Source organism: Dipodomys merriami, unplaced genomic scaffold (genome assembly GCF_024711535.1).
Source record: "Dipodomys merriami isolate MVZ:Mamm:240054 unplaced genomic scaffold, mDipMer1.0.p SCAF_12, whole genome shotgun sequence".
In the NCBI taxonomy this organism is placed as follows: Eukaryota; Metazoa; Chordata; class Mammalia; order Rodentia; family Heteromyidae; genus Dipodomys; species Dipodomys merriami.
The window spans coordinates 10,042,499-10,053,749 of record NW_027202493.1 but is presented as its reverse complement, the minus strand read 5'-3'; positions in this window follow the sequence as shown (position 1 = coordinate 10,053,749).

The window sequence follows — 11,251 nt, the reverse complement described above, 5'->3', positions numbered from 1 at the left end:
CTAAAGATGTCTAGAGGTTTTTTTTGAACAGCAACCTGGCTTCAAGAATTAGGAAAGGACAAAACAGAAGGCATAATAGAAGAGAAAGCTCTTACAAAAGCATTAGGTATCCCATGGGTATCGTAAATGCTAAGTCAGATGACTTAATATAATGCGTCCAATAGCATCGTCCCATAAGAGAAATACTTAAAATGATTATAATGTTTATAGCATACAACACAATGAAGAGCTTTTGGCAAGAGGAGTAGGTGGAGAGAAATGGGGCTTGTACCCTTGCTTAGGAGCCCACTAGAGGTTCACATGGCTAAGCAAAAAGATCTTATGTGAATTATTCCCCAGGCCAAGGGCACAGAACATCTTGCGTGACTGACTCCCTAACACTAGGAGCTCCTGAGGAACAGGCCACTTAGTTGGGCCCTCCTAAGACGCTGTGTTCTTCAAGCCAATTTTACTCATCTTCAATCCATGACTTTGCAGCATACCTTTATCCTCTCCCAGACACACACATACTGCAGCAGGCACAGATGTTCAGTCTCTGGGGGTTCTACTTTCCCCCTGAGAGGGGCATGAGCTGTTCTAGTCATCTGTCTTTGTCACACAAATCAAATTCTACCTCAGCAAGGGAATCTGGCAACCACTTCCTATGTCCCCAAGTGCAAGAAGCATCCTCTCAAGTCCTAACTCAGTTTACGTCAGTTGCCAGCCTGCTTCACCCTGGACAAGGACTTGTGCACTCATGGAGATGCCCAGTAGGGAGCAGATAGAGTAGAAGTTGTCAGGGATAATGATACTGAGACAAATTACTGGGAGAGGCCCTCAGTGCTGGATCTGATTTCCATCCCAGAGATTCAAGTTTGTTCCAGGTCACCATATTGCCATGTTTATAGTGAAAGAGACCTGGCCAATCATATGACTACTGCCTAGGGAGATGATAGAGACAGGTGAAAGAGAAAGAGAGGGAGAGAGCAAGAGCAAGAGAGGGACAGAGGGAGAGAGAGAGGGACAGAGAGAGAGAGAGAGAGAGAGAGAGAGAGAGAGAGAGAGAGAGAGAGAGAGAGAGAGAGAGCTGTAAAATTCTGGAGTTGTGAACTCAAGTGTTCTCCAAAGGATGAACCATTCATTTTTTAGTTATACAAAGTTCATTTTGACATGTTCACAGAGGCACACAATGAACCCTGATCACCCCAACTCTTTTTCTTCCCTCTTCCCCTTCCCAAACCAATCTCACCAAGCAAGATCGATCCATTTTCACGCATGTATATAAAGTACTTTGACCACATTCACCCTCTCCATTCACCGTCTCCCTCCCCCACTAGTACCCTTACCTCAAAGGGGACCTGTTTTACAGCCCTACACTATTTTTAAATAAATAGTGCCTAGCAGCAAAAGCCTAGGGCCTCACACCAAAAGAAACAATGAAGACAGAATGCTCTAAATATATAGCTTTAAATATACAACAACTTCTCTTGACAAGTTTTCACTGAACGGCAGGCACTCTGCTAAGGGTCTTAATTATCTCATTTAATCCTTGAGACAACCCAAAGAGTCATTTCTATTAGTGACTGCATATTATAGAAGAGATAGTGGAAGAATATCATGTGACTTGCAGGGTTATAGAGTTGGCAGGAAGGAAATTCTCAAGAGCTAGGTCTTCCTATTTCCTCAGCTCAGACCATGTATTACATACCACATAGGGGTAGTATGATATCATGCTGGTGCCCCCAGCATCTTCTTTGTACATTTTGCCTGCCCTCCTGGAGGGATGAGCTGTACATAGCTCCCAGTATGCCCCAGTACCCTCTCAACCTGGCTGGCACATGTGCCTTGTCTCAATGCCTTTGTGAGAAGTCAAGGAAGAATAAGGCACTGAACCTGGAAATCTCTCAGTGGTAAACACTCCCAGAAGCAGACGTTCCAGATAGGTCAGAGACTGTACAATTTCCAAAGCCCTCGGCTTTACATGTCTTCAATGTCCTCATTTAACAAAATTTTGAACAATTTTACCATGAAGGCTAGCTTTTTCTAAACATCTGTTAACACTGGTGAATGTCACTGTGGTTGAAGTGAATCCTCCTAAACTTTTGGAAACCAGCTTCTTACTACTCCATTAAAAAGAAAAATTGAGAGTTAGGTGCCCATGGCTTACACCTAGAAGGCTGTGACTGTTAGGATGGTGACTGAAGAGCAGCCCTGGCAGAGAAAATTCTCCAAGACTCCTCAAAAAGGCTAGACACAGTGCTAAACATCTGTTATCCTAGCTACAGGGTAACTTAACATAGGTGTACCAGTTGACCACAATGGGCAGGAAGTGAAATCCTATTTCAAAAATAAGTAAAAATCAGGGCTGGACATTTGAAAAAATAATATTTCATTTGCAGGGAAATGGATGGACCCAGGACAAATCATGTTAAATGAAGTAAGCCAAGCTCAAAGAGACAAACTAGATAAACTGCACAGGTTCTCTCTTATATGTGGAAGCTAGATCTACTGTACACTGGGCCATAATAAATTGTACAGGTCTCTAGGCATTCACACACAGTGAAATACTTTTAGGAGGAATACAGGGCACAATGCCTGTGTGCATCTGATCATACAAAATAGTATTTATCAAAATCAACCCCAAGAAATGGAACAAGAGGGTTTTTTTCTTTTATTATTGTTTTCTTTTCTTTTTGTACTGTTTGTTCATTTCTATGTCTTTGGGAGTGTAAGAGATGGCATAGAAATGGAGGGACAAATGGTAAACAAATACAGCAATGGTATCCATTGGACACTATGTTGAAATGGACGTTATAACTTGTAAATGGGGACAGGAGGGAAAGACAGAGTAAATGGGTAAAGGAGTGACATTGTCCAAAAACAAATACACTCTTTGCCTGACTTATTTAACTGTAAACTCTCTGTACATTATCTTTATAATAATAAATATTTTTTTAAATTAGGATTGAGCTGTGCACTGGTGGCTCACACCTACAATCCTAGCTTCTCAGGAGGCTGAGATCTGAGGATCACCATTCAAAGCTCCTGGGCAGGAAAGGCCCTGAGGCTCTTATCTCCAATAAACTACTCAGAAAAGGTCAAAGTGGCACTGTGGCTTAAACCATAAACACAAAGAAGCTCAGCGACTACACACAGGCCCTGAGTTCACCCCCAAGGACTGGTGTATGAAAGAAAAAAACCAGGGCTGGAGGTGTGTCTTAACAGTAAGAGATCCTATTTAAGAATCATAAGACACTGAGTTCAAATTCTAGCAGTTCCAAAAACCTTAAAAAATATTTTTGACAAAAGGCACACCGTCTCCAACCATCATTACAGCAGTTCAGTTAAGTTTAGGGTTGAAATTCTGAGTATTTCACAGTCCTATTTTCCTGCTTGCTTGTCTTCTTAAAATGCTTGGTCATGGGTTAATAGATCTTTTCAAATTTCATTTAGAAACTCTTCAATCTGCCTTTCCTACCAGTTTCAAATATATTTGAGTTCAGTAACACTGTTTTATTATTACTTAATTCTATCTGTATTAATGTACTTTATACTTTTTATAATACCCATGTCTATTAAAAAGATATAAAATAAATATCTGAAAAAATCAGCATTTTTTAACATTTGATCACAAGGGACATAATTATTTCAATTTCCTTGCCTATGTGAGGAACAATTGCCCTTCGGTTAATTTTCTTTGAGACTTAACAACACAATATGTTATTCACCCCAGAAGATAATGAATGACAGAGAAAAGTGTGCAGAGTACTTTCTCAACTTCAGTTGCCCTATTGGGTTCTTTCCTGAAAGAACTGCACACACTGAACTGCATTGTTCTGTGACAGGCTCATAAACAGAATAATCTCCTAACATTGAATCACCAAAGGGTGAAAACCTGATTATATTCTGATCATAGAAAATAAGTAATGGTTCCTTTTCTAAAAGTGAATGGAGATAAAATGATGACATTATAGCCGAACAGCTTTGCCCTTTTCCTGTCCTATGAAAGCAAAATGAGAAGGCTCAGCAGTAACAGACTACGACAGAAACTTAAAGAAGGAAGAAACTCTAGAAAAAAATTTTTTGTAGTATTGGAAGATGTCAAGAAAACATGCACACAAATGTGAACAAAAACAAGCTAATTTGTCTAAATCATACAAGAGCCTAGAGAATTGAAGGTGACAAAAACCTGAGTACCATAAAACATTTGAGGAGGAGAGAGAAAAGCTGTTGAGCATAGATTGGAGAAAGGAATAAGTAGTTATAGCGAGTTATATTTATATAGCATTTCACAATTCAAAACCATGTCATATCATCTCACCTACTCTCCAAAAGGGTTCTGAACCAGAGAGCATTTATTCACTTGCCTGTTAAATCTCATTTGAGATGCTTCCTATAGAATGGAAAATATGGTATGTGTAATAGCAAAAGGAAAAGGAAGAAACACAGCCAAGATAGAAGTAATATAAAGCCAAAAACAAGGCTACTATTATTACTATTATGACCGTTACTCTACTACTCACAACAGAACCACATGAGTCCAACTACTGAATGAGGTCAACTACTGAAAGTGGCAGAGGCCACAGTTTGTCATTTAACTGGTGTTCTTTTTCTTAAGATAATCAGAAATTACAAATGGGAATATGTCCTAAAATTAACCAATAAATAGCAAACTCTCAAATATTGAAGCAGGTTTTTTTTCAGATTTACTTCTGAATGCTTTTCTACAACTGCTTGAAGCATAAATTGTTCCACTAGAGTCACTCTGAGTCAATGTTGTCTTATGAGTAAGTCTTAAAAAAGCAGATTTATGGCATATTCATTTTTACCCTCATTCTTTTGTGTACTTTTTCCTAGGCCATGACTATTAGGGTGGCCTTTTATGAATATAGAAGAGTCTTAAAGTAGCTCTGTTTTAGTAGCTTTCAGGAATTAAATAGTAGTTCCCAGGAATGTCACTACTGGGCAGTGACTTGAGGAGAAAGATCTGGAAAGGGGTTGTATTCAATGATGACACCTGGGAGTGCAGGGCTTGGAATCAAAATGCCACACACATGGTCCTATTCCACACAGCACTGCACAGCTACTACATGAGTTGTCTTTGTTGCCTGCAATTCCCCTCCATCAAATATAAACTGAAATAACAATTTCTGTCTCATGCTGCAGACCTGATTATTAAATGTGAACATGTACAAAAACATTTAGAGAAAAGTTTAGGTCGTAATAGCTGCCTTTTCTGACAAAAGGGCTATAAATTGCTTTCTTTGTCACCTCAACCTGGTGACTTATGGTAAAGATAGTCTTATAGATAGACTTATGGTAAAGACAGTCGTATCTTGCAGAAGACAGTCTCTGTGTAAGACAGGCATCAGCCAAAGAAAGCAGGCTACACTTCGCAAAGAATACTGGGAGGAAACAGGTTCTTCCAGACAAATCAATTTATTCAAATTAGCCCTTTTACAGATAAGAACTGCCATTTTTGAGTCTGAATCCCTCATTTCCTATGTGGAGAGAAGGAAATGATTCTCTTCATTTCTTCCTACTTTGTCTTGTTACACTAACATGAGTCCTTGCTGAAACTTAAAAAGTAGTAGCCCTTAAATATTCTACTTTGGACACAGGTAATAGCAAAACCCTAAATGGACTAAGTTGAACCGCAAGCTATGAAGAAGACAGTGTCATCTCTTCAGTGGAATATTGGTCCTGCCCAGTGTATTTTCTTCACAGAGAAAAGAGTTCCCTCAAGAATCTCAAGCTCACCATGCAAAGCTCTCGCAAAACCACAGAGCTCACTTTCCAGAACAGGCCTGGTTCTGTACACCAGGAGCTAAAGGAAGACAGTGTTCTTCTCAGTTCCAATTTGCCTCCCCTCATTCTCCCACACACATCATCATCCTAGGAAGTCATTGCTCCATGCCAGGTAAATTGAAATGCATGCACAGCACTCACTGTTACTATTTTAAGATTTTATTGTTGTTATATAAGGTATTTGGCTTTTCTCCTATCTGCTCTTCCTTTTTTATTCACCTTATATTTAAATATTTATGAAATAAAGCTTACGAAAATAGATTTGCCCTCCAAGTGAATTTTCCGTCTCCAAATCTTTTCCTCATAAATTTCTCCACCAGAATTCAGACTACAAGAGTAGTCAGAGCATGATGGGTGAAAAGATGTCTGTACTCTCTGGGCTGGGAAGGTGGCTCAGTGGTAGAGTGCTTGCCTTGCATGCATGAGGCCCTGGGTTCGATTCCTCAGCACCACATAAGCAAAAAGAGAATAAAAGCCAGAAGTGGCGCTGTGGCTCAAGTGGTAGAGTGCTAGCCTTGAGCTGAAGAGCTGAGGGACAGCGCCCAGGCCCAGAGTTCAGGCCCCACGACCGGACCCCCAAAAAAAGAAGATGTCTGTACTCTCATTATATTGATCTCTTAGACCAAGAGGACAGCTTTGAAATATAGTTAATTTGGTAAATGGGCCTTTTCTTACCTTCCTAAATGGAAAATACTTCCTAACAATACAGACTTGGAAAGTTACCCAGGTTTTATTTAACCAATAATATTTATCAACATTCTTGATAGCATGGTGGTGTGAATTTCATGTAATTGTCCTTGGCCCATGACTCCCTTTATGCCAGTATAATAGGGAAAGAAAGGATTTTGTTTGGCTTTTATAATTGTGTGTTACTTGACATTGATTTTATTTGCTGTGTATTCTACTTTTGTGTCATCAGTCTGAACTTGTATATACTGCTTACAAGAAAAAAGCTTAGAGCCGGACACTGATGACTCATGCCTGTAACGCTAGCTACTCAAAGAAGCTGAGATATGAGGATTGTGGTTCAAAGCCAGCCCATGCAGGAAAGTCCATGAGACTCTTCTCTCCAATTAACCCCCAGAAAACTGGAAGTCGCACTGTGGCTCAAGTGGTAGAGTGTTAGCCTTGAGCTGAAGAGCTGAGGGACAGCACCTAGGCCCAGAGTTCAAGTCCCAACAACAACAACATCAAGAGCCTAAAAGAGTCCCCTGCAGAAATGGATCAAACAAATTGGGTGAAATAAACCAAGCTCAGAGAGACAAACAGTACATGTTCTCTGTGATATGCAAAATTTGGATTTAAATAACCTGGGATATGATTAATTATATAGGATTCTAGATACACACAGTAAAACCAAAAGAGGATACTCTGAGGAGAGAAACATAAAGGTAAAATGCTTAAATGCCTCTTCATATTCATATAATATAATATACATATTGAAATGAACTCTAAGATATAGAAACAAGAGCCCTCCCTTTTCTTTTTTGATTTTTAGTTTTTTATGATTCTGACATCTTTATTATGTATGGTGTATTCAAGTGTACATCTTCGGAAGGGTTGGGAGGAGAGTGCAGAACTCGCGGGAAAAGGGGTAAAAAAGTGCAGCAGTGGAGTTCACTGAACACTGATGAAAGTGAACTGTACTATTCATGGGTGGAGATGGGAGGAACTGGGAGAGATTGAGAGAAGATACTATACAAAAGGAAATATACTCATTATCTCACATACTTGTAATCCTTCTGTTCCTCACATTTATAATCACAGTAATTTTTTTTGGGGGGGGGTCTGGTCATGGGGCCTGAACTCTGGGCCTGGGCGCTGTCCTTCAGCTCTTCAGCTCAAGGCTAGTGCTCTACCACTTGAGCCACAGCCCCACTTCTGGCTTTTTTCTTTTTGCTTATTTGGTGCTAAGGAATCGAACCCAGGGCCTCTGGCATGCAAGGCAAGCGCTCTACCACTGAGCCACCTTCCCAGCCCAATCACAGTAATTTTTAAGTCCCTGAAATTATTTTCATTTTGTGTTTTTGAAGGCTGGTGTAAAGTGGTTCTATCTTGCCAATAATCATCATGGAACCTTTGCAACAATATCTGGGTGCATAATACTGACGCAGAGAAGCTGTAGGGCTAATAAATGGTTTGCTGACATTACATGGCATTTACACACTGAAAATGAAATATGTAATGGTTAGGAATGCTTTCTCAAAATTAATACTTTTGTCCTGAGACAACATATAAAGTGAGCAACAGATCATGGAGATGGAAATCTGAGAATCATGATCCAAAGTCAGGCAGGCAAACAAATCTACAAGACTTTAATCTCCAATTAGATATGGTTCAAGTAAGAGAGCTCCAACTGAGAGGGAAAAACCAAGCAAATATGGGTACCAGTGGCTCACACCTGTAATCCTAGCTACTCAGGAGGCTCAGATATGAGTATTGCAGTTTGAAGCCAACCCAGACAGGAATATCTGTGAGACTTTTTTTTTCTGATGGTTAATCTCCAATGAACCACCAAAAATGCCAGAAGATAGAGTGTGGTTCAAGTGGTAGAGTGCTAGCCTTGTGCAGAAAAGCTCAGGGCCAGTGACCAAGCCTTGAGTTCAAGCCCCAGCACTGGTACAAGAAGAAAAAAAGCAAGAGATTAAGGCAATGCATGTACACACACAAAGAAAAAATAAAGCCTCAGCTTCTTCCCCATAAGGTTATAGAGGAATGGAACTCAAATTCTTATGAGTAAGATGGGAGCTGGTGGCTCACACCTGTAAACCTAGCTACTAAGTAAAGGCTGAGATTTGAGGATTATGGTTTGAATCCCTCCTGGGCAGAAAAGATCCCATGAGACTCTTATCTCCAATTAACCACTCAAAAACCAGAAATGGTGCTCAGGCTCAAATGGTAGAGTACTAGCTTTGAGGAAAAAGAGCCTCAGGGACAGTGCCCAGGGCCTAAATTCAAGCCCCACAACTGACAAAAAAAAAGTTCTTATGAGGTAAACTGGGACTTTAACAGGGTAGAATTATAGGGATTAAATATTAGATGATTTAAGAGAAGAAGTGGAGAAAGGAAAATGAGACAAGGGAAATGCACTGAAACATTGTTGTAGAGAAATAGCAGAATGTTTTGAGAAGCAGAAAAAAAAACTACAAGCAAACTCACAGGCTGAGAGACAAGCAGAGCAAAACAGAACAGATCAATGTTTCTTGTTAAGTTTTGGTGTTGATACAGGTTGGCCCTGTCCAGTGTTTCCAGCATTCTCCTATAACCTTTGGCCCTTGGATAACCATCTGTGTTGGATATTACTTCAAATTTCTCTTTTGAGAGCAGTCTTCTAGGTAACACAATCATCCTGGGCCCTAGATTGACCAGGTACAGTGTCCTCTGCTCAGTATAGGCTCCATACCAAAGGCAGCAGCTGGAGCCAGGGCAGGTTCTATGGAGAGCAGTGATTCACAGGGGCTGGGCTGCTCTGTCTGGATTCTGATGGAGGCAGAGTCTCCAGGCTTGTGGAGTGATCAGTGGGCAGTGGGTGGTAGGTATCTGAGCAAAGCTAGTGGCCACAACTATTGCTCACACCTTACCCCTACTAGGGATCCAGTGACTGTTACCATCTAGGTGTGGTTTTGTCCAGTCTGCCAGCCAGGGACCAGGTATGTGGAGCTCAACTCTGCCTACTTAGCTCATGGGTATTTCTACTCTTGTCCACACACTGGGATGGGATGGACAGTGCCCTCGGCATGAATTCAGTTAGAGAATTCCACCCACCTTTGTGTCCAGTTTGGCCTTTTGTATTGGGAATGGGGAATTAGCCACTCTGAATGTTTCATTCATTCACTATCCCAAGGCCCCGCATGCAAATCTTTCCTCTGCCTAGCCAGTGACACCCTCATGCTGGGGTTGACTGGGCACTGCCACAATGCTCCTGTTCCATGCTGGACTTGTGGATGCTGAAAATATTTTGATCACTTGGTGGCCCAAGAAAGTGGCCCTTGACAGAAAACAGAATCAAAATAGGATGGGGCGGGGAGGGAGAAGAACGAAGAGGAGGTTGGGGAGAAGGAGGAAAAGAGAAAAACAAAACAACAACAAAGAAACCTTGGAATGGTCAAGAGAGGGAGCTTCCGCAAGGCATTTTCAGACTACCTTGTGCAAGTCTTTTTTTTTTTTTTTTTTTTATTGTGAGAATACCGTACAGAGGAGTTACAATTACATGGGCAAGATAATGAGTACATTTCTTATCAAGCATTGTTGCCTTTTGTTTCTTTTTTTTTTTTTTGCCAGTCATGGGGCCTGAGCTCTGGGCCTGGGCACTGTCCCTCAGCTCTTCAGCTCAAGGCTAGCACTCTACCACTGGAGCCACAGTGCCACTTCCGGCTTTTTCTGTTTATGTGGTGCTGAGGAATCGAACCCAGGGCCTCATGCTTGCAAGGCATGCACTCTACCACTGAGCCACCTTCCCAGCCCTCTTTTTGTTTCTTTTTTTTTTTTTTTTAAATTGTATTTTATTTTATTTGAGAACATACTGAACAGAGGGGTTACAATTACATGGGCAGGATAATGCATACATTTCTTACCAAGCATTGCAGCCTCCTCCTTTGTTTACCCTTCACTTCCCTTCCCCGCCTCCCCCCTCCCCCCACCCAATTTTACCCCCCTCCCCCCACCCAATTATACCCCCCTCCCCCCCCACACCGAAATTGTAAAGCTGGTTTTGACATGACATTTTGTACTTCTCATTGTTGCAACAGGTCCCCCTGAATCCTTAAACGACTTGTTTGTCCCCATCTCCTCCACATGTTATACTGACATCAAATTTAGTGAAAGCGGGGGTTACACTGTGGGGGAGGGACATACAAAGCAACAAAGAAATAATCTTATAAATGCATTAGAAACACATGCATGAAAGAAACAAAAACATTAAAATACATATTTAAGGGTTCATTTTCCTAACATCACAATATCTGGCCTTTTCCGCTTGACTCATACCTATACTAGATATTGCAAATAAGGGAAACCATGGGACCTATGCTTCTTTGGGCCTGGCTTACTTCACTTAATATAATTTTTTCCAAACCTTTCCATTTCCTAACAAATGGGGAAATGTCATTCTTTCTGATGGAGGCATAGAATTCCATTGTGTATATATACCACATTTTCTTGATCCATTCATCTACTGAGGGGCATCTGGGTTGGTTCCATATCTTAGCTATGGTAAATAGTGCTGCAATAAACATAGTTGTGCTGGTAGCTTTAGTGTGGTCTTGTTTGTAAACATTTGGGTAAATGCCCAAAAGTGGGATTGCTGGATCATAGGGGAGATCTATGTGAAGTCTTTTGAGGAACCTCCATACTGCTTTCCAAAGTGGTTGAACAAGTTTACATTCCCACCAACAATGAAGTAAGGTTCCTTTCTGTCCACATCCCCTCCAGCATCTGTTGTTATTAGAGTTCTTGATTTTTGCTG